This window comes from Epargyreus clarus, unplaced genomic scaffold (assembly GCF_041222505.1).
Source record: "Epargyreus clarus isolate Ecla_fem2 unplaced genomic scaffold, WU_Ecla_fem_2.2 ptg000007l, whole genome shotgun sequence".
Taxonomy (NCBI): domain Eukaryota; kingdom Metazoa; phylum Arthropoda; class Insecta; order Lepidoptera; family Hesperiidae; genus Epargyreus; species Epargyreus clarus.
In genome coordinates this window covers 1,154,481-1,177,364 of record NW_027332215.1, presented here as the reverse complement: position 1 = coordinate 1,177,364, position 22,884 = coordinate 1,154,481, and the positions used below count along the sequence as shown (strand labels likewise).

Genomic DNA, 22,884 nt, shown 5'->3' with positions numbered 1-22,884 from the left:
GATTCGTGATTACTAACCTAATTTGACAATACGTTTTTAATAAATTAAGTCAATATCCATTTTAGTATACAAACTTGAAATAATTTATTTTAATATCCGATAAATAACATTATTATATCACTATTTTAAATTACAATGCAAATTTTACAAAGCTTAGATTATTAAAAATCTAGAAAACCGTCCACTTCGAAGAACATTGCACCAAAGAGTGATCTGTTTTATTAGACTATAGGAAGCGTTATCGCTTTAATAAATCGACAGTAAATTTTATAATTGATCTCGTACGTAATGATCGTAAATTCGATCGCAGAGGTCCTGGTACACCTTCTGAAATACAGGGTTTACTGCCATAAGATATTGCGAATGTTTACAAAACGAAATTTAATTGAATTTAACTTTATATAATTATATCAATATTACATAAAACATTAATATCCAACCAATTTTCACTCCTTTATCTTTTAACAACTTTTGCTTCACATCCCATTTTAACAAACAAAATATTTTTAAATTCGCGGTATTTACAAATACAATGACACTGACATGTGATTTGGTTTTATCGACAACCCATTGACAAGAATGTCAAGACAGAATATTTTTTAGTACGAAATAATGTCATTTAATGATGTTTATCTATGGATATTCGTCAATTTGTTCGCCGAACTTCACTATAATGGCAACATTTTCATTTATAGTTGACTTTAGCGACACATTAGTTATAGAAGGTTTATGGAACGATTATGAATAAGCAATTTTATAGAACGTTTTATAAGCTTATTGAACACTAACTAATGAGTGCTTAAAACCTTCTATAACCATTTTTTATGAATAACACCGTTACTATATATACCTACATATGCTAAGTATTTGAGATTTGAGATGTACGATACTATTATGGAAAATTGCATTCTACATACTTGACATTTCTAAGTACTTCTTTAACATTAAATACGTCTTAAAAGAATACATAGGTACCAATGACATTTTACGTCTTTATTAGTAGTATATCGATGATAGGTACATTAAAATGTCTTTGATATGAATGGGCATGATGACAAATTTTGAACTCCCCTTCTATAATGTAGGTACATGTCTACTGATTCCAAAAGTCGTATTATTTCGGCAATAAATTCAGTATTAACGGAAATATTAGCATTTTTAAAACAAATTTTGAATTAAGCGCGAAGACGCTCACGGGTGTCATAGCGTCCGCGAGTGACGTCACGCTTCAATATCCTATAGACGCCCCGATTAGCGTTTTAGACAAGATGGCCGACTGCATTATTCTATACTTTTATTTTATTAAAAATATCTTAAAGTTTTTATTAAAACTGGGCTATTTTTGAGACTGCTTTCGACATATTGTTTTAAAGTAAATCATTTATTCTTCGATTTTTTAATACTGTCATCATGCCTATTGCAATTGCATTCGTCTTTTAGGTCCAGGAACGACAATAAATAAATATTGAAATTTGTGCTGAATATGTACTACACTTATTGTGGAAAATGTATGTGTATAAGATAATTAGCAGAACTATTTTAGCGAAATAAAAGCTTTTCAGATATAACAAAATACATATCTTGTATATGAATTTCAAATATGTACTTTTATCTAAGACATGTCTCTGCTTAATAGTTTATTAAAATTGATGGCTCCTACGTACAGGTAAAGGATCGTAATTTCTCAATACTTCTTAATAGGTTGTTCGGAAAGTAATTTCGTTTTTTCCCGACACAAGATTTAATTGTATTTTTCAAACCCAACTTCACACTTATCCCGTATAATCTTTACCTATATCATTTTGATCGCTGATATAGCAAAGACTGTGTGTGAAAAAGTTCGATAGAATCTACGCAGTCGTTTTTGGTTGGAGCCCTTTTAATGAATATGGAGAGCAATAAACAATATTTTCGCCGTATTTTACTTTTTTTCTACAAATAAGGTGAAAATGCTATTCAAGTCATAAAAAAATAAACTAATGGAGAAGATGTGATGACAGTGCGCCAGTGCAATAACGGGTTTACAAAATTTCGATCTGGCAATTTTGATGTCGAAGATACACCAATGTAATGGTGAAATACAAAGTAATGGTGAAAGTGGGAAAAAAGAGAAACAAGAACAGAGTGGGCAATATACATATAATTTTATAAGATATTTATTTATTATAGGAAATGTCTTGAATTTTCATAAAAATAAACGAAATTACTTACCGAATATCCCAATAATAAAATTCTAAGTCAATGTCATAATTTATAGTAGATCGTCGTTTGATTAAAATCAATGAAACCATACGAGCGTTTTCACATTATCCGATCCGATATCGGTATCGGACGCCGATACGATATCGGGGTAAGTAAAATGTATGAAACATGTACCTGCCTTTCACATTGTCCGTTCCGATATCGGATATCGGAGCCGACAGCGATATGCTGGCGACACCATCGGACGCCCGTGAGCCGTCGGGCGATAATGTTTGTATGTGTGCTCTACGTGTATCTAAATTGTCTCTGTGTGCGTAGAGCCCGATGCGCGGCGGCCATTCGAAAATGTGTGTCTTGTTTCTTGATACTGTTTGTGAGATGAATTAGCAAATAATTGAATGTGTATTCACTCATACGAAAGTAATTAAAAAACTTTCTAGGTGCGTGTTGTAGCTTGCTAATAAGAGTGTAAAATGCTCCCTCTGAATATCTAGCTTCCACAATAGGATGTATCCAATACTGTCTGTGAACAGATCTTTTTTTGCGTCTCAAATATAAGAGATACAGCAAATAAAGTTTTCTATTATAGTCTGCCATGATGACCTGTCCGCACTAAGCTATCGAGCAAATGGCCGTATCGGAACGATTTTGTCGGAAATATGTGAAAATAGCACATGGTGTCGGCTATCGGATGTCGGCTATCGTCGTCCGACACCGATATCGGATCGGATAATCTGAAAACGCTCTACAAGTAATGGACGTGGGATTCATTGTAATATTGTACATTTGTATGTCCATAGTACATAATTATATAAATGCATATAATACGATGTTGTAATACTATCATCACACTGCGCCGTTGTGCAAGACACCTAGATATCGCATCCTCGATTTACGTACCTACGAATATCATTTATTTAAGTAAATATAATTATGAGTTTTATTAAAGATTGTTTTATTTCAAACATCGCTTAAATTTACAAGAAAACAAAAAACAGTGTGCATAAATTTAAAATTGTTGTATACCTGTTCCTCTGCGTAATCACAGACTAACATGATTGTCAAACTGCACCGAAACAGTTAAAAGAAAAGAGGACACACTCTCAATTCATTTGCTTAGTGCCATCTATTGATGATCCCTAACCCTATTTATAGACGTAATGACTAATGGAGACAACTAACGCACTGCTCACTAGATGGCGCTCGATCACAGTCGTAATTGTCACAATTGATCAAGAGATGGCGCTGTCTGTCTCTAAACGTGACAAATCACGGCCCATTACCACCACATACACGTCCGCCTACACACTACCAAGATTTTAAGTCAAGCTAGATATTCCGTGCTGTTCTGAATATACACGATACATACGCAACGCAGTCGAGGTCTGAACGCATTCCCGACTGCGTCTGATACTTCGTCAGCTGTCGGTCCCGATCTCAGTTTGATGACATAAGTACAAGTAAAGTGAACTTCTGGACACTTTCTCATTTGTGTACAGCTTTTGGACTTATGTTCATGGTTACGGCAGCGCCAGTCGCGGTGAGCTGGCGCCGGCGAAGTTTTGAAGTAAGTGTTTGTTTATTACTGATAATATTACACTATCAGCGACACGCAGATCGGAAGTCGGAAGTTTTGAAGTAACGTTAAATTTCGTAAGTTTAAGAGCGGTTGTGCCTAATTTGGATGGTAATTTGCAGTTTGTTTTGCCTACTACAACCAGCTGCTAAAATTAGAGCATTTCTTTTGTCTTACAATAAATATAGCTTTTTTATATTTAATTTGAAATCGTTATATTGTATATTTTATCTTTTTTATATTGTAGATTATGTTTTTGTTTTCGAATTATTGTAACATCAAAACCTCAATGAAGTCAATTTTAACAATTACCGTAAGTATAATGTTTCTTTATCATATAAGTGGGTAGGTGCCTAAATATGATAAAAGACAAGTAATGCTTATATTATAAGTCAATTGTGTACTAGAATTTCACCAATTTCAGTTAATATACAAAATTAAAAAAATATGTAACAATATTTTATGAAGTTTATATATTGATTTCTAAAAATAAATACCTGCTATAAATATAACTTTGATATTATATTATTACATTAATGTAGATTTATTTAAAATTTATCTCCGTTGTTTTACGCGGAAAAATCCTCATGGATCCCCTTTTGCCCTGGAGGGTATGCCGGTCTCTTACCGACTAAAACTCTGCGGCGTTCCTCTGCCGGACATTCGGTGCCGGGTCACGAGGAGGGTAAGCATTACATTCGCAGCCCGGCAACGTCGGTTAGCGCTGGTGTTGTCGCCAGCTACGTCCCGATAGGGAGGGGCCCCTCTCATTATTGTTGTCCCTCATGAGATGAGCGTACAGCACGCACACACGACAATCTCGAGCTCAATCTCCTAGAATTCGTTTTTAGAGTACTACCGACATCTAAACTAATAAACCGACTATGATGCGGTTTTGATGTGGAGTGTGGAGCTGACACTGACTATTGAATGAGTAACCTGGCTTTGTATAATTCTGTGTAGAATTCTAGTACTACTAGCTTTTACCCACGGCTTCTCTCGCGGTAAGTTGTCAATAGTGGTTTTTATTTATACTTCAGGAACATTACTGTTTTGGGGACAAAAGGTATCCTTTCTGGAATCTATTTTTTTTCAAACTCTGACTACTAGTGTAGAAAATTTCAACTTTTGACAATGAGTTTGGTAGTTAAGGTGTGAGAGCATAGCAAACCAACGAACAAACTCACTTTCGCATTTATAATATTAGGATGTTAAGGTGGGAGAACCCTTTGTTGTTCAACTCCGGTGGTCCCAACGCCGCATCTGTTTCTGCCTAAACAGTAGTGTCAACCGCTGCTGCGTTCTGGTTTGAAGGGTGTGCTAAGGGAGAGATACTTTTCCGAGGCGTTCCAACTACGGCCTCAGGGATAGCGGCGTATTAGTGATCGACCTCAGAAAGGTAACTAATCTTATCTGTGGTTGATTACAAATGTCCATGGGCTGCAATTACCACTTACCATTAGGTGGACAGCTTGATCCCATATTATATATAAAAAAATAATAATCTAGAATTAAATATATATAAATATGTTGTCCGTTCATATTATAGCGATTGATATTAGCCTTATCAGGTATGACGACGTGGACGACGTGGGAGCGACGCCGGGTTATGTGGGATTTTTACCGCACTAAAACCCCCCCGGTGGCCGTCCTCAACGCTTGTTGGAGAACTCCGGGATCTCCAACGGAACACAACCGGAGCCCTCCAAGCGCGATGCCCAACGGGCTCTACGCTGGGGAGCAGTCTTCGCTCCTCCCACACCATGTATGTTTACGACGGTATGCGACCACACATACCGCCGTCCTTCCCGGGGTCGCTTGCTGGACGGTTCGAGCTCCCACTCTTGCCGTCCGCAACCCCGGAAGCCCCCTTTTAGTCGCCTCCTACGACAGGCAGGGGATACCGTAGCCCTATTCTAGTCCCGGAACTACAGGGACAATTTCACAAATACCTACTTCATACAATCTTTAACCCATCACTGTCCCCTTGCTGGGCACGGGTCTCCTCTCAGAATGAGAAGTTTTAGGCTATAGTCCACCGCGCTAGTAAACTTCACATATCTTTGAAAACTTTTTCTTTTTTTTAAGATTTCTCAGGTTGCAGGATGCAGGTTTCCTCACCATGTTTTCCTTCAACGTTTAAGCAAGTGATCATTAATTTTTCATTTTCTAATACCCACATAAGTTTGAAAAATCAGAGATAAGTGCCTGGGATTTCAAACTCGGACCCCTCGATGAAGAGACTGAGTTTTTTTAACCACTAGGCTATCACCTACTTCATACGCCCAAAGATTGCTTCATACTAGTAATAAAAAAATATATATACGGTCGAATTGAGAAACCTCCTCCTTTTTTGAAGTCGGTTAAAAATTGGATAGATTGAGATTGATTTTTAATAACGCTCAATACTTGAAATAGTCAAACTTCGATCTTTGGACGTTGAAATTTAGATAGATTGATTAGCTATTACGCCCGTTATTAATATTCAATCTTTATTTTTTTTTTACCTTCCTAAGATGGAAAATTTAACAATAGTTGATAAATATCGATCTATGGTGTTCAAAACTTTGGATAGATTGAATTTTAATAACGGGCTTTAAAATCGCGGTAATAAACAGTAAATTAAAACAAAAGCTATAAAAAACTGACTGACTGATGTGATTATTTTAAAACTGCTGAATATGTCACAAAATAGATAAGTATACCAAATTACAAAGTAGCTAAGTAGTACGTACGTAGTAAGTACCGAATTGTAAGTAATAGTTCTCTACAAGGAGAACGCTACACTTTGTAAGTGTCTCAATTTCTATCCTAATGTAGGATATACCGTGGATATACGTATACGAGCCGTACAGCAAATCTATTTCTCTGCAACGCACTGATAGATGTCCTTAGAGCAATTAGACGTTGTCGTCTATTCGATCAACCTTTATTGAGACTGTACAGTCTCTAGCAATTATGCATGATTACTGCAGCATTCCGATCTGGATACACGTACATAGATCCGGAAGGAATCTGGATACATTCGGATATATCCGGAAATTATAGCCTTAAGTGTCTTTTACACTCCATTGTTAGTAATATGATCGCAAGTAAATAATATATTAAGCTTAGCAAGCTAGGATTAGATAGACGAAACCACGCTACGCACTTCATGTATTTAGGGTTCATACCCAAACATTTTTTACATATTATGTATAATAGTGGCCGCTTTAACAACATACAACATATACCAAAAATAAAAAATATTGAAAATAACTAGAGGTCGCCATACAAGAAACCGCTATTTTCTAAATCTAAATTTCTGCCTCATAACAGCAGTGATAAGGGTGTTGTAAGGGAGCCATACTTTTCCGAGACGTTCCAGCTTAGTCTTCAGGGGTAGCGGCGCATCTGTGGCCGTCCTTAGGTAGGAATATCTAATCCTATCTGGGGTTGATTATAGATGTCCATGGGCGGCAGTAGCCACTTACCGTCAGGACTGCATGAATCGTCTGCTATGCGTCGTATGAATATAGGAGATATTAAAAAAAAACACATGATGAAGTACTTGAAAACTACATACCCATGTAACGGAGAATCGAGGACAGATTGAAATATGTATGTTAAACACCGCACATGGACTGTGACCTATTAAATCAGATGATGTTCCCAAATATTTTTGTACAAGTTGAGGGCAAGACATACACCAACATAGCTAATATTATGCTATACCAGACAAGGTGACAAAACAACTGATGATTTAGGACTGAATTAAACTGTCATAAAAGCAAAACGAGACTGAATGGGTATTATTAATATACTAGCTTTTACCCGCGGCTTCTCTCGCATTCAGAGGTTTTTATCTATCGGTAACGGTACATTTTTTGGAATAAAAAGTATCTTAAAGTATAAGTGTAACAAGCAAAGAAACAAACTGACATTCGCATTTATAATATTAGTCAGGATATCAAATGATCATCATCATCATCAACCCCTTACTGTCCCACGGCTGAGCACGGGTCTCCTCTCATAATAACAAGGATTAGGCAATAGTCTACCGCGCTGGCCAAGTGCGTATTGGTAGACTTCACATACCTTTGAGATTTTTTTTATAAATTTTCGGGTATGCAAGTTTTCTCACGATGTTTTCCTTCACCGTTTACCAAGTGATAAATAATTTCTAATGTCCAATGATGCAATACAATATATCCATGAATGCTATACTAAGACTGGTTGGGTTACATATGGGTGCATGCAGTGAGTGTCCAAGATGGCGGATAATAATGTAATTAAACGTCGCAGTGTATCGGTCTAAAGCTGTTAGAGACCAATTCTACTACACCTTGTTACGTTTATGATCAATAATAGTATATCTGATTTGCGAGCTTCGTCAACTCATTTCTGTCCCACTACTGGGCATGCGTCTCCTTTTAGACCATAGTCCACCGCGATGGCTAAGTGCGAAATGGTACACCATTTCGGTACCTTAGATTTTCTCTGGGCCCTTTACATCGGTTAACCTTATGGTGTATGGTCACTGCCTTCCACAAATGCGTTGCCCCTTCTGAGGACTATTATGGCCACATCATAAATTTAGTGTACATGTTCGTAAATCAATCGGAAGTCACAAGGAAGGAAGGTATATGAGCTAGTCTACCGAGTCTATAGTCCGATTCATAATTAGGTGTCCAAAATGTAAACAAAGGTGTTGACCTATCAAGAAAATATGTGTCAAATGGCAGTTTCTTATTTTTGACAATATTAAATTAATACATCGATAATAAAATAATAATCTAAATAAATTAAAATCAATTCACATTTTCCAATATTTATATTAACTCAATTTCATTTCATACATTAATAATTATAAAAAACAAGATTTATGAGAGAAAATTAAATTGTGATAATGGTCACACAATCGGCATCCAACACATTTTTTGTGCCGCCATTTTTAAGTTTCGTAGTTGATATTATTCATTTTTGTGATCGTGATCGAACTCGAATTTTTTCTAGTTTTCTTAGCGCGTTTTTTTTAATTGTGTGCAGTTATTAAGTTTTTGTTTTATGTTGAATTTTGTGAAATTTTTCGTTTCTTGTTAATTTGTTAAGGTTTACAATACCTGTAATCGAATTTTGACAATGACATAACTTTGTTTACATTTTGGTCACCTAATTATGAATCAGACTATAGATCATTTAACTGGTGTGTTCTAGTCAAGGCGTCCATTCTGACCATAAACATAAGATTCGTCTTTCTTCAGTTTATACGAAGCGCGTTCTCTGCACTGATGCCCCTTTTCAAAAGTTGCGTCAGCTAGTGTTCGTTCGCACCAATTATAGTTGTGTCGTCATAAAATCTGAAATTGTTGACAAGAAGACCATCCACGCTAATCTGTTCTTCCCAGCCTTCGGTGGCGCTTGTCATTATATGTTCTCCAACTAAGTTGAACAGCTGGGTAAAGTTTTGTCCAACGACTCCCAAATTGTTTACTTCTACCAACGTATGGATCATACTACTCTGATGTAATGTCTGCAAAAATCTGAATTTTGAAAAAAAAAAATACGATTACTGCGTTTTTTGTTACGAGGGCAGCACGCCTCCACTGAAACGCAAGAATTGTTTCGTGCTAGACGTAGGCAATAGTAGGCATTTTGATTACGCCACCTCTCATTGAATGAATTAAAAAATGTATCAAGGCAGACAATTGCGAATGTAAAAAGTATTTAGTAGAATTAATCCCAGTACTCGAGCTTTTGATCTATCAAAATACTGCAAGCTACAGGGTATATTAATTGGATCAGTTGTTTCCATAACGACACCCTGTAACAGCTATGCAACGTACGGTCGTATTTACAAAAGGCTATAGCTACAACCACAGACCGTGTATTGTACCTACCTAACGACCTTGTCATAAGCAAAGCTAGCTTGGTGGTTAAGAAATACAGACTCTCGTTGGGGATTCGAAATTCAAATTCCAGGCTATCTGATTTTTTAAAGTTATGTACGTATTAGAAATTAATTTATTTAATATAAAAATTGAATGACAATGTGCGAAATTCCACACCCTAAGAGTTAAAAAAAATCGCAAGGGCATGAAGTCTTCAAATTTGCACTTGTTAAGCGTCGGGCTATAGCCTATATCCCTCCCAATTGCAGAGAAGACCTGTGTCCAGCTGTTGGCTTGACGACAAGAGCTGCAACCTTACTTCCATCTGTTAGAATAACCGATCTATACCGAAATAAAGGGTTCAGAATCCTCGTAAGTGTGGGAAACATTAAAGTAAGAATGTCATTTCCATTCTATTAAAAATTAACCACTGCGGTTATTTTTGTTCCTATTCTGTAATATGAAGGAGCTGCTGGGAGTATAAGTTAACTTTAAAGCTTGGAGTCGGAGCCGCAGCCTCAGTCTTTTGTACAGGTAAACTAAGCTAACGCTACCGATTGGCAGTTGACCTGTGTAGAGTATGGGCGTTTTTTTACTGTTTTTTTTTAATATAAAAATAGCAGACGAGCATGCAGTCCATCTGATGGTAAGTGGCTACTACCCATCCTACCTGACGGCGGCCACAGATGCGAATGCCTCCGAAAAGTATGTCTCCCTTACCACATCCTTCAAACGAGACTACAGCAGCGCTTAATTATGCTATTATGAGAAATAGGTGTGGCGGTGGTGCCGCCGGAGTCCAACCACAAAGGGTTCTAACACCTGTAAAAACACGCCTACGAGTAGACTTCTTATATTAATAACAAGACCAGCAGTGGGATAGCTGATCCAAAGAACAATTAAGTCGATATAAAAATGAAGCCGCAACTCGAAAATGTATAGGTTAATACTTTCCATTTTCAAATTCGAATAGTTTGGGATTTTCCTCCCTTTTAACCCCTATCCGAAGGGTGCTTGCTGTCACGTAATCTATAGGTGAATACCCATTGTTTTGGGGTGTTGACAAACAAGTTGGCACTACTGCCCTTAGCCCTAAAAAGGGGCTGATCTCTTTGTACCTACCCCTAACTTCACCCCGATTCCATATGAGGTGTTTTTGAATCAATAGCCTATTATTGAACATTTCGAATAGAGGTGTTTAGTTAAGTGATCAGTTTTTTAGCCTTTTTTTGATTCACCACGATTGCCAAATCAGGTTTGATAAACTCCATACTCTTATGACGTTTATAGGAAACGAAATATGTAGGTTTTCTTACAATGTGTTCCGTCATTGTTACAGCACTTATTGAATAGGTACGACTTTAACAAATCAACTTATACTTATGCTTGCTTGGGATTCGAGCTTCAAACGTTAAGTGTACGACTTTGGAAATCGTACCATTAAGTTACGGAAAACAATATTAATGATAAAAATATCATTAGTATCTAACTGATTTTAATACCACTTTGCAATACCACCGTATTCCACTTCCACTGCTTTACAACTGTTTAATAAAATAACTAAATACGTATACAAAAGGACAAGAGAATTATAGTTATATTGTAGATTTCAACTACTTTTTTGCGGAAGAATATTAAGAAATCCTGCATGATATCCCCCAAAGCGATTCTACCCGTACAGTGGTTCTAAACATTTGGGATAGACCTCGGATATTATGCGGAAAACAATGCAGGAGACAAAACAGCTCTCATCAGCACGTGCATGTCGCTCCGGGCCGCATATGCTACGCATGTCAACGTTGCTGTATTATGCTTTGTAATGGGGCAAGTAGAAAAGTCGGTTCAAGGTTTTGTCATTAAGGAAAATGTTTTGAATCACTTGCATTTACTTTACAGGAGTCACATAAGTTGCTTTTCAATAAGTTAATGTTGATTCGATCTGTTTATAGTAACGGTCCTATGAAGTAATAAACCCTATTGAACTTGTTGAAAGGAAAATTATAGAAATTTTGACACCAAAGACCAATATATTGCTCCAGCAATTTTTTAATATCCCATTGCTGGGCTCCGGTGTTACCCCACAACTGATGCAGAAACATTCTTAAACACTTTATATGCCGCTTTTCATTTCATCTCCTATCGTTTCTAATATTGTTTCCTAAATAATTGTATTTGAAAATTCAATAACTAATAAACGTTTACAAGTTTTGTTAGACAGGAGGATGGAAGCAATATCTCATATCTCGAGCTGGCGGCGTGTAGGCAACTTCCTATCTTCATGTTAAGCATCACTTACACTGAGGTTATGAAACGCTAAGATTTGAATATTTCAGTCGTCAGTAAAGTATAAGTGCATGATAAAAATATGATTTTTAGTCACGAAAACAACGAGTTTAAGTATGTATTTTCTAATGTAGAATTTAGGTGCGCGAACAATCCGCCGAGTAACCGAACAAGTGCAGAAATTGTGCAATAAAGTGCGGCAAAATTACAAAAGTTCGAAGACGTGAGCCTTGTAAAAATGTAAAATTTATTACTTAATTCCATCTAGCATTATGATAAAGCCAAACTTCGGCTAGATCAAACCCCTTTTAAGCAAAAATTCTAGATCCGTTAATATGCAACAGTGTCTGAAAATATCGTGAAACATTTTATGAAGTGAGAATGGCTGAATCCATTTATTCATAGACTTTGCCATTAGTATTAAAAGTTTATTCAAACGTTAAAAGTTATTCATCGCCGCGTTTCAACCGGTCAGTGTACGGTATGCTTTATTCAATACAGGATAACGGTCCGTGTTCTGAACAACTAAAGATTCATCACACTGAAGGCTACTTTCACTTAAGTATGTACTTTATTAGGTTTTGACAATCATTAAATCAATGAAGTTATTGATAGTCAGATACGATATAACAGGTTGAAGACCACCTTGTGGATTTCTATAAATAGAAGATCTGGGTTCGAGTCCAAATTAATCTAGTTTGAACGTAATAGATCGGAAGTATCCATTTTTAATGTTACATCGTATGGCAATCGGGTCTGCGAAGAGAATTCAGGATGGGAAAAGGGTTTGGGTTTGGGATTAGTGAACTCAGGTGCCTTTTTAGTACACAATGGAGAAGTCTTAAGGATTCCCTGTATCATGGGTGCCGTGAACACACTCTAAGGCACACACACGAAACACCCATAACCAATTCATTATTAAAATGTGTATTTGGCCCTAAATCGAATCCGGAACGGAACCCTTGGACGTCAGAGAAGTATCGTGGTCGTTCCGCCACCTGATCATTGAAGAAGAATTCCCGTTTCATTCTAAGTGAAGTGTACACTATCTATCTAAGCTCACCGATGTATTTCATAGACCGTTTTTACATTTCTGCCCCTTACCACAACCTTCAAACTTTTGTTTGTTGTCTTATTCCCGAAGTATGTGAACCGTGGTGCCTCCGGAATCAAATCACACGGGATTCAACCGAAAATTTTGTAAGGGACTTTTCTTCTGTATATTTATGATATCCTGGTTTTAATGGATAGTTAACAGCAATACAAAGGCATCCCAGTAAGACAGTACTCTGGAAGACGGTGTGATAACAGGATGTGTCCGTCATGCAATTTATGAACGGTCGTTGATCACGGCTCACTCGGACTACTGCGAGCTGTTGGCGAAATGCTATATGATAATAATTGGCCAAGTTTTTTTTTTTTTTTTTTTATAATATAAGAGTAGCAGACGAGCTTGCAGTCCACCTGATGGTAAGTGGCTACTGCCGCCCATGGACATCTGTAATCAACCCCAGATAGGATTAGATATTCCTACCTGAGGTCGGCCTCAGATGCGCCGCTACCCCTGAGGAATAAGCTGGAACGCCTCGGAAAAGTCTGTCTCCCTTGCCACACCCTTCAAACCGGAACACAGCCGCACTTAACACTGCTGTTATTAGGTAGAAATAGGTGTGCATCCGTACCACCATTTTTTTAAATTTTAGTGTTTGTTATTATAGCAGCCATTGAAGTAAATTCATTGTGAATTAGAATTGTCTACATATTACGGTTCTATAGATAAAGTAATCAGTTACTCGTATGAAAACGCTCGGAAGGGATACCAGAAATACAAAATACTCTTCCATATTCATTAACATTTACAAGAATACATCTTTATCAACAAATTCATCACACTTCCATTAAAACACATCGCAAAAAACAGTTGACAATTCATAACTCAAAGCAAGACTGAATATTCCAAAAATATAAATAAATAAATAAATAGAAAAAGTGACATAACTTATTAATAACCAGCAATTATTTAGTTTGTACTTGAATCAGTGTGACGTGTCTCTAACACTCGTTACTCGTTCGCAGTGAAACAATTGCCATGGGATAAAAATGATCAATCATCCGTATCATTGGCTCAACCGATCCGCGCCGGTAATTCAATTGTGAACAGAATCGTTCGCGACCAGCCGATGGTTGAAAGCTCGCTTGGGAATCTCATACGAACAGTACCCTTAGTATTTTTACGAGTGCTCGAAAACGTTCAACGCTTACGAATTCACTCACAAAGCGGTCCCGAGGACCTTATCGGAACTATAATTTCGCATTATGAGTTTTAATAAAACTGAATAGTCAATTCTAACGACATTTAATTTTAGAAATATAAATACAATGTTTTTATTTTTACATTTTTAATTTAATTTTGATAACGTTATAGTTCAATTTTTTAAACTTTTACTGTGGAATTTTAATTCCGATACGGCCAACAGATGCGCTGTAGGCGCGAATTCATAAACGTTGAACGTTTTCGAGCAAACGTAGAAACTCGTACTAAGTGTACAGGTCCCTATAGAATACTGGTTCAGCTCTCATTCTGCCTGCTTCAAACCCTTAACTGCACTTGTACGTATAACTCCAAAATGAGATAGGTTTCGCGTGCAGTGATCGCGGCATTTCATACTTACGGATTCATCTTTAGTACTAAACTATACTAAATAGCTGTTATAGATTAACTACGACGATATAGTACTCAATCAATTTGAATCATAAAATAAAAATATCAGAGGTGCTTGGGATTTGAATCTCGGATTCCTCGATTGAGAAGCCGCGTCTTAACCACAAGGCTTTCATTGTTTTATCTGTTCTTTTTCCTTACCATTAATTATTTTTATTTCTTCCAGATAATTTCGCAGCTGCCTCGGTGAGTAAACCTTCATTATCAACTAGTCACTATGTACTAACACATATAAACAATCACTGGCAGACTAAGGTCGGTCGGAGGCCCGGGGCGAAAATGTCGAATGAAGACCCCCAGTTTAAAAATAATTATATATTTCAATGATAATTTGATTCTGGAGACCCTTTTTCATTGCATTTGGGATTCCCTCAGGACCGATGGCCCGGGGCGCTAGTTCCCCCCCCCCCCCTTTACTCCGATAAAGCAAACAGTACAAATGCTTGAAAAACGTTTTAAGTTGAACCCTTACTTACTTACTGTAACACACATGAGCGAGCAGTTGATGTCAACGACCGTCTCCAACCATCACTAACAGCAGTGACAACATGCGATATCAGTTCTTCCGTCGTAACGAAGATACAGTAATTGCAAAATGATAGTTCAGAAAAAAACGCGTTGAAATTAAAGATTACTATCAAATTTAGCGCATATACTGCACTTTTCGTTACGATTTGACCGACTTCCGAATGAAATACAATTTTTTTTCCTATAATAGTCTCCTAGTGTCATTTCTGCAAAAAACTGAATTGCGCCAAAATTTCGATGAGTCCGTTCTTATTTACGAGAGCAGAGTTGGGGACAGTCGCTGAGGAAAGCCAGTGGCAGGCCATATGAAGTGCCGATAGCTGTTCTGAGGTGAATGACCGATTTAAATAAGTTGTTACCACTCGTAGCGACCTAAACGAATGTATTACATAGTTCTGCATTGAAACATGGAGAAGCGCTCTGTGTTCTGGATTGAAGGTATAAGACGGGACAGTTATAATGAATACCTGTAATGGACCCTTGACGGGATTATAGTCATAATATTTATTATAATGGAATATCAGACGAGCATGCAGTCTACCTGATATTAAGTGGCTGCCGCTCATGGACATCTTTATTCAATCTCGTTTATGTTAGGTTAGGTTAGAGGTTAAGACTGAGGTCGGTGACAGATGCGCCGCTAACCGCTATCCCTGAGGATAAAGCTGGAATGCCTCGGAAAAGTATATCCTCCTAACCACACCCTTCAAACCAGAACACAGAGTTAACACTGCAATTTAAAATGCCGTTGAAAGATTTGACCCTCACACACACCAATGACAAAGCGAATTGAAAATGTGCTCGTATAAAATAGGTACTTAAATAATTGTGAATGACTTAGTAAAAAGCTGTACAGACGGACATCGTTAGGATCTCCAGCGATCCAAGTGATTGCTCCTGCAGCCACCTTCCCACTCAACGTATAGAAATGACTTCGTTACCATTTTATTGTACACAACTCTTCAAAGGGTTGCATGTTCAACTCCGATGTTTGATACGGAAACGAGAGCGCACCGTTTCTCAAAGTGAACGTTTTTTGTTTTATTGTAAAAGTATAATATGAATGAAGAGTATTACATTTTTACAAAAATAATTAAGTTTTACTTTAATACGTCACAATATGTTAAGTGGATAAAAAGAAATCCCAGGCAGAAAGTATAAATAATTTCATTTCTTGTACAATTGTTGTTAGAAGAAAATGAATAGTTTATCAGATATAAGATTGTGAAAAGTTGAAAACTCTTTCGTCGCCTCTCATCTTCTGAAGCGGTTGTAGTTTGTTTTGGTTCAAAAACATTCTATATGAATTAGTTTCGAATAAATAAGATTATAGTTGGACTCCCCTTTAAGTTAGTTATTAGGGGTATCAATGCGTCAGTGGGCGACCTCAGCTAGCTCCTAGTCTATACTCAAATATACTCAAATATATGCACGAAAGCACACAAACACACCCACACACTTATACACGTATTCAATTTAGTTTCTTTAATTCAGATGCTTTTAATAAAACTGTATTAAATAAATTACTTTTGTTATGTCTTTATGTCTGTTTCACATTATTTCTTAAATTGTTTCAACTTACGGAAAAGCAGTGGCTCTAGCCTAATGTAAAAAAATATTGTAACGTAAATATATAATTATCTGGCTGCTTTAGTTTTAAAAAGGAAATGTTTTCCCCGGTGGGTATAGTGACCCTTTTGGTAGAAACTGATTCTTTAGCTTAGTTTAATGACTAACGTGACTATACGTTTCGTTTTGATCAGGACGTTCCCGTTTACCCTATATACCGAACAACAATGAGGGAAACGAAAATTCTTGTAGTAAAACAAACAATTTTTAATCTAAACATTTTGGCATTGGATTTAGTTATAAACTTTGAGAACCATGGAGCTTAATGGCTGCCTCTTGCCAGTGTTTTGCGTTGGCGAGGTTAATCCCAACAAAATCATTTTCTGAAAAGAAATTGCTAGTTCAAAAAATTTAATTTTTATTTGGAACATTATGGGTGGCTACAACCGCGTAACTTTAATGTTAACAAATAACGACCGGGCGTCAAATCTCTGGTCGAGAAATTTAGGGGTTGCATGATTTTACTTACATGACGTCATAAATAATATCTACTTAACCTTAACGGACACCGGTCGGTTAAATTCATTGTTATTGTCAACTTCCGTATCTGTGAACATCGACTAAAAATCGTGGTACAGTGACACAAATAACGTTTAAGACAAATAATTTGGTGCAACACAGAATTGCTACGTTACGTCGCTATCGTCAAAGTCATTGTTATATTTAAACTTTACGCACTCTTTAAACGGGCCTGCAGTGCAACCCACCCTGGGTTCTTGAGTACTTCTCCACCAGATAAGTAGTGAGAGCTAAGCTATGAGAATGTGTGACAAATCTAACTACGATTGCATGATTTCGATTTAACGAATTTTCATCGGAAGAATATCATGCAATCCTATTAGTGGATTAAACAGATACCCACTGGTCGAAGGGAACTGGGGGTGAGATTGAAATCCTAGGCATGTACTTGCTTCAAAGGTGAAGGATAAACATCGTTAGGAGACATGAATGCCTAAGAATTTTAAAAATCTGAAAGGTAAATACAGTCGACCAACTTGAACTTGGTCAGCGCTGTGGACTACGGACTAAGCGCCCAATCTGAGATGAGACTATACCCAGCCGTGGTAAAGTAAAGGGTTAACAAAAAAAATATATTTCAAAATTGCTGATATTGTATTTCTAGCGTAGGCATAAGCGAATGAGGTAATGGCCGGTAAATTATCTCCGCGGAACATAAGTAAACTCAATTTTCAGTAATTAACTTTGGAATCGAAGTCAGTGTCCCTGACATGAACTAAATGAGGTCTTTAGTGTGATAAACTTCATTATCTCTACCATGTCCTGATCAATTTTCGCTTAATTTTACAATCATTAACACAATTTAATGTAACATACATAAAAAAAAATTGTTTAAGAAAACTTCAAATTTACATATAGTCTTGTTTACAGTGTGAAGGCAAAAGATTTTAGGGTTCCGTGTTTATATTTTATAGATATAATAGGTGTATAAATTAATAAGACATTTTTTCCGGATTTTAGGAAAACAATAATTAACATCAGTGAAAAGATTTTATAATTTCCAGTTCACTTTATGATAAGTGGCTACTGCCGTCCATTGGACATCTATAACCAACCTCAAACAAAATTATATCATCTGCCTGATTGGCCTTAGATGTATTGTTACCTCTGAAGACTAAATTGGAACGCCTCAGATAAGTATGTCTCCCTTATGACACCATTCAAAGGCTGTTATCAGGCAGAAATAGGTACAGTATCTTTTAGTTTATTTTTTTAATAACTGATTTTCTTTTTTGTTTGGTAATTAATGACGAACTTTATATGTCATAAAAATTGGAAATGTTATAGTCGATTACCAACTACGTTCTCGTTTGAAAGGTATGGTAGGGACGGAACACATATACTAGTCGCTTCATCTTGGTCCTTAGGGGTAACAACGCATCGGTGGCAAAAATCATGAAGAACTCTAATCCGGGGTCGAATAAGTCCATGAGCGGCAATTACCACTTCACCATACCGGTTCGACGCGCATAGGGGTGGGTATGGGTGTTTTCGTCTCTGTCTATGAACAATGGCACCTTTTTTTGTTGACGAGGGGGAAACCTTCAAAAGGTACCCGACGCCGTGGGAGCGACGACGGATTATGTGGGGCCTTTACCGCACTAAAACTCCCCCGGTGACCGTCCTCAGCGCTGCGTAGAGGACTCCGGGATCTCCAAAGGAACACAACCGGAGTCCTCTTAGCGCGTTGCCCCGTCGGGCTCCGCCCAGATGATTATGAAGCTCGCCACGCCTTGTGGAGCGCACGACGGTATGAGGTCACACATACCATCGTTCTTCCCGGGGTCGCAAGCCGGGCGGTTAGAGCTCCCACTCTTGCGTGTTCATGGCACCTACGATACTCCCTGTATCGTATCGCAGTATTGGACTGTTAGTGTAAAAAAACATGTTAGTATAGTGTAAAATAGTAAAATTGATTGAACAAATTGCTTTCAAAACGATTTACAAATTAGACGACAAACATATTTCCAATTAAACTTTCTTTCCATTTCGCATTTCAATATTCTGTTGGCGTCTAAAGCCTTTAAAAAGGCTTCTATAAAAGTAACAGGAAGAAAAAATGCGATTGAGTCGTACACCGCGAAAAGTATTTAAAAATTTAAGAGGCTTGTCTCACTATAGCGAGCTATGCTGAGTCAATTATTTTTATCAAAAATTTTTAGAATTGAAATTATTTTTTCATAATATGCGTCTGTTATTAATAATTAAAAACAAACTATCTAATGTCTAGCAAAGATTCACATTTTAGTTGCAGTTTCTACAAATAGTCAATTTTCGATCTACGGTACGCAAAATAGGATAGATTGATTTTTGCTAACGGGCGATAGGCAGTAATAACTGAGATGTTTAAAGTTATTGATGAACAATTCAGTTCCTTAAAAAGTCGTCAGGAAACCTATTATACACTTCAGAGTTCTTTCAAAGAAAAAGGCTGGTGTGTAAAATATGTCCTTTTTTATCCTATACGAGTAGCAGACGAGCTTACAGTCCACCTAATTGTAAGTGACTACTGCCGCCCATGGACATTTGTAATCAACTCCACATAGGATTAAATATTACTACCTGAGGTCGGCCACAGATGCGCCGTTACCCCCGAGGACTAAGCTGGAACGCGTCGGAAAATTATGTCTCCCTTACCACACCTTCCCACCCCTTCAAACCAGAATACAGCAGCGCTTAACACTACTGTTATGAGGTAGAAATAGGTGTGGCGGTGGTGCCGCCGGAGTCGAACCACAAAGGGTTATACCACCTTCAAAAATGAGTAGTAAGACAACTCCTAAACCTAATCTAGGAAGGTGAATCCGTTTCTGTGTATGACATGTGTTAAAGCCCGAACGTTTCAATTACGGGACATTAATTACGACATACTATGACCTATATTACCTAATACGATACTATTCATTGGTAATAATGAAGTGTGTACGCATCTTGCGCGTGAAGTTATACTTCTTAGGCGTAAAAAATATACTTATAAAAAGAAGTAGTTGGTTTCCCCACATGTTTTCCTTCACCGTTTAAGCAAGTGATAATTAATTTGTTAGGCACGTAACTTGGAGATATAACAGGGATGCCTTGGATTCGGAGCCCCGATTCAGCTGAGGCTGAAATACTTTTGTATGCTGATGATATCTTTAATTCCCATTCCCCCTCTGATACGATTAGAGTAGTAATAACTATTATTCACAAGTACTTAGCCGATTTTCTTGAATTTTAGATGAAAGAGAGATAATTTTATTGGCACATTAGCACAGGTTTGCCTTCTTCGTTTTTTTAAGGAACGTATTAAAAAAAATATCAAAAAGTGTATCGACGATGCAGACAAACTCGCGCGGCAAACTTACCGATAGTAAAGTTGTATCCAATATCGGTCGGAAACTCAATAACGGTCTGTCGCGATGTATCCGCATGTCGACAAGCCGCGGGCGCCAGTTGCATGCCAGCCTAATTCAATTTGCGTGTATCAGCCTGCCGATATTGAATACATTAAGCTGGTCAATAATTTTATTAGCAATGGTAAACTCAAGCGAGTCTGTATTTTCCGTAATTTTGCAGGATAGAATCATAAGTACTCAGCCGATATCCTATGATTTTAGATTAAAGAAGGATAATTTTATTAAGAAAGTATAGGTTTATCTTAATTATCTCTAAATAAAAAAATAAAACAGTACAGACGAACCCGTGCGAAAAGCTTACCGATAGTAAACTTGTATCCAATATCGGTCGGAAACTCAATAACGGTCTGTTGCGATGTATCCGCATGTCGACACGCCGCGGGCTGCAGTTGCATGTGAGCCTAATTCAGTTTGCGTGTACCAGCCCGCCGATATTGAATACATTAAGGTGATCGATAATTTTATTAGCAATGATAATATTTGTGTGTTTTTAGATAAAAATCTATTGTGTGGTTACTTACGATTTTTTATTGCATGTAATCTTCACGACGAAAAAGTCAAGAATATTAATTACCTAAGTTTTTCTGGACACGGCCTTCTTACAAGTATAAAACCAGTATAAACCACCTTGAACCAGACAATAGTACTAAGAAGGCAAAATGTTTACTATTAAATTAAAATTACACCTTTGCCGTAAACACTAGTCATTATTACCAAAATCAATAATCCGACTGTCTAAGATTATGTAGGCTACATTAGTACCAGTTTTGCCGAATAAATTATCACCTCAGGTGTTAAAATCTGTCAAGCCGTTTGGGCTGCAGGGCATGATAGAGTGAGACATACATACGCTCGAAAAACGTTAAGCTCCGCTGCAGGTAAGAAGGTAAAAGCTATGATTTCCAGACGAAGTTGACAGCCCATTAGGTACTCGTAGTCTCTAGAAGCAGTTTTATTTTATAAAAATATTCGCTAGTTGCTTCCTTCGACAGCCTTAAAAGGAGGATTGCCGGAACCATTATAGACATACTTTTCCGAGGCAACCGGTTCCAGCTTAGTGTTCAGGGGTGGTTAAGAGTTTATTGGCGAACTCAGGTAGGAATCTATTCCTGTCAGGAGTTGATTACAGATGCCCACGGGCGGCATTAGTTAGGATCATCAGGTGCATGCTTGGTTTCTACTTCGGTATTATAAAAAAAATCTTAACAAACTCTCACACAAAGATCAACAAGACTTCTAATTAAAGAAATTCGTAAAATGTCCCCATCGGTGACAAGGTTGTAATCCTAGGCAAGCACGTTTGTTTTTCGAATTATGTGTGCATTAGAAATAACCGTCTCGTGCTTCAACGGTGATGAAAAATATCGCTACACGTAAGCGAGTTCTTAAAAATATTTTTTTAAGGTAATCTCTAGTAATTCGCACTTGGCCCGCTCTATGGACTATGGCCTGTCTCTTTTCACTCTAAGATGAGACTCGAGCATACCAGTGAACAGGAAGGGTTGCCAACGGATTGCGAATCCGCAACATTTTCAGCTGCAATCCACAATTTGAATTTCATATAATGCATATACGAGTAGAATTGCACTGAATTGAATAGTGAATGCAGCGCAAAATACCAGTTAAATTCAGTTTCCACGTATCAAACATTGTTGCCGACGTGAATGAAAATCTGTGAGTTTGGAGAGGAATTTAATTTGAATTATGTATTGCAACCGCGAGCCTTGCGCCGGGCCCGGCGACCTCGGGCGGGGATTTTATATTTTAATGCTTTGCTACTACAGAATTTCATACTAGCCGATCAAACTATCTTTATCTCCCGTTATTAATTAATTAATCAAATTTCTTCCTACCAATGACCGAAATTTGACAATCTTAGGTAGACAAAACATTGTATAGATTGATTATTAAGTGTTTAATCGCTGTTGTTTTGGTTTGAAAAGGTGTGGTTATGGAAAGTCCTCAGAGGCAGCGACGCATATGTGGCCTAACTCATGTAGGAAACTAATCTTATCTGGGGTTGATTACATATTATTATATCGATGTACGGCGACTTATTATCAAGTGGATTGCATGCTCGTCTGCTACTCCTATATGAGGAATAAAAATACCGGCCTTATAATACTTACTTCTCTAAACCTACTACATACTTGAATGTCT

At 37.3% G+C, this 22,884-nt stretch overlaps 1 protein-coding gene across 5 annotated transcripts in view; it reads left to right on the top strand.

Moving 5' to 3' along the window:
- Positions 1-3,550: 3,550 nt before the first annotated feature.
- The window catches only part of pico (ras-associated and pleckstrin homology domains-containing protein pico), a 216,533-nt gene continuing 197,199 nt past the window's right edge, over positions 3,551-22,884 (top strand). For 4 of the 5 annotated variants that reach the window (XM_073074322.1, XM_073074320.1, XM_073074326.1 and 1 more), the window contains exons 1-2: positions 3,551-3,769; positions 14,820-14,839. The gene's annotated coding sequence lies outside the window, so the exon portion shown is untranslated. The remainder of the gene's footprint in view (positions 3,770-14,819; positions 14,840-22,884) is intronic. The other variant, XM_073074324.1, reaches the window with a different exon arrangement.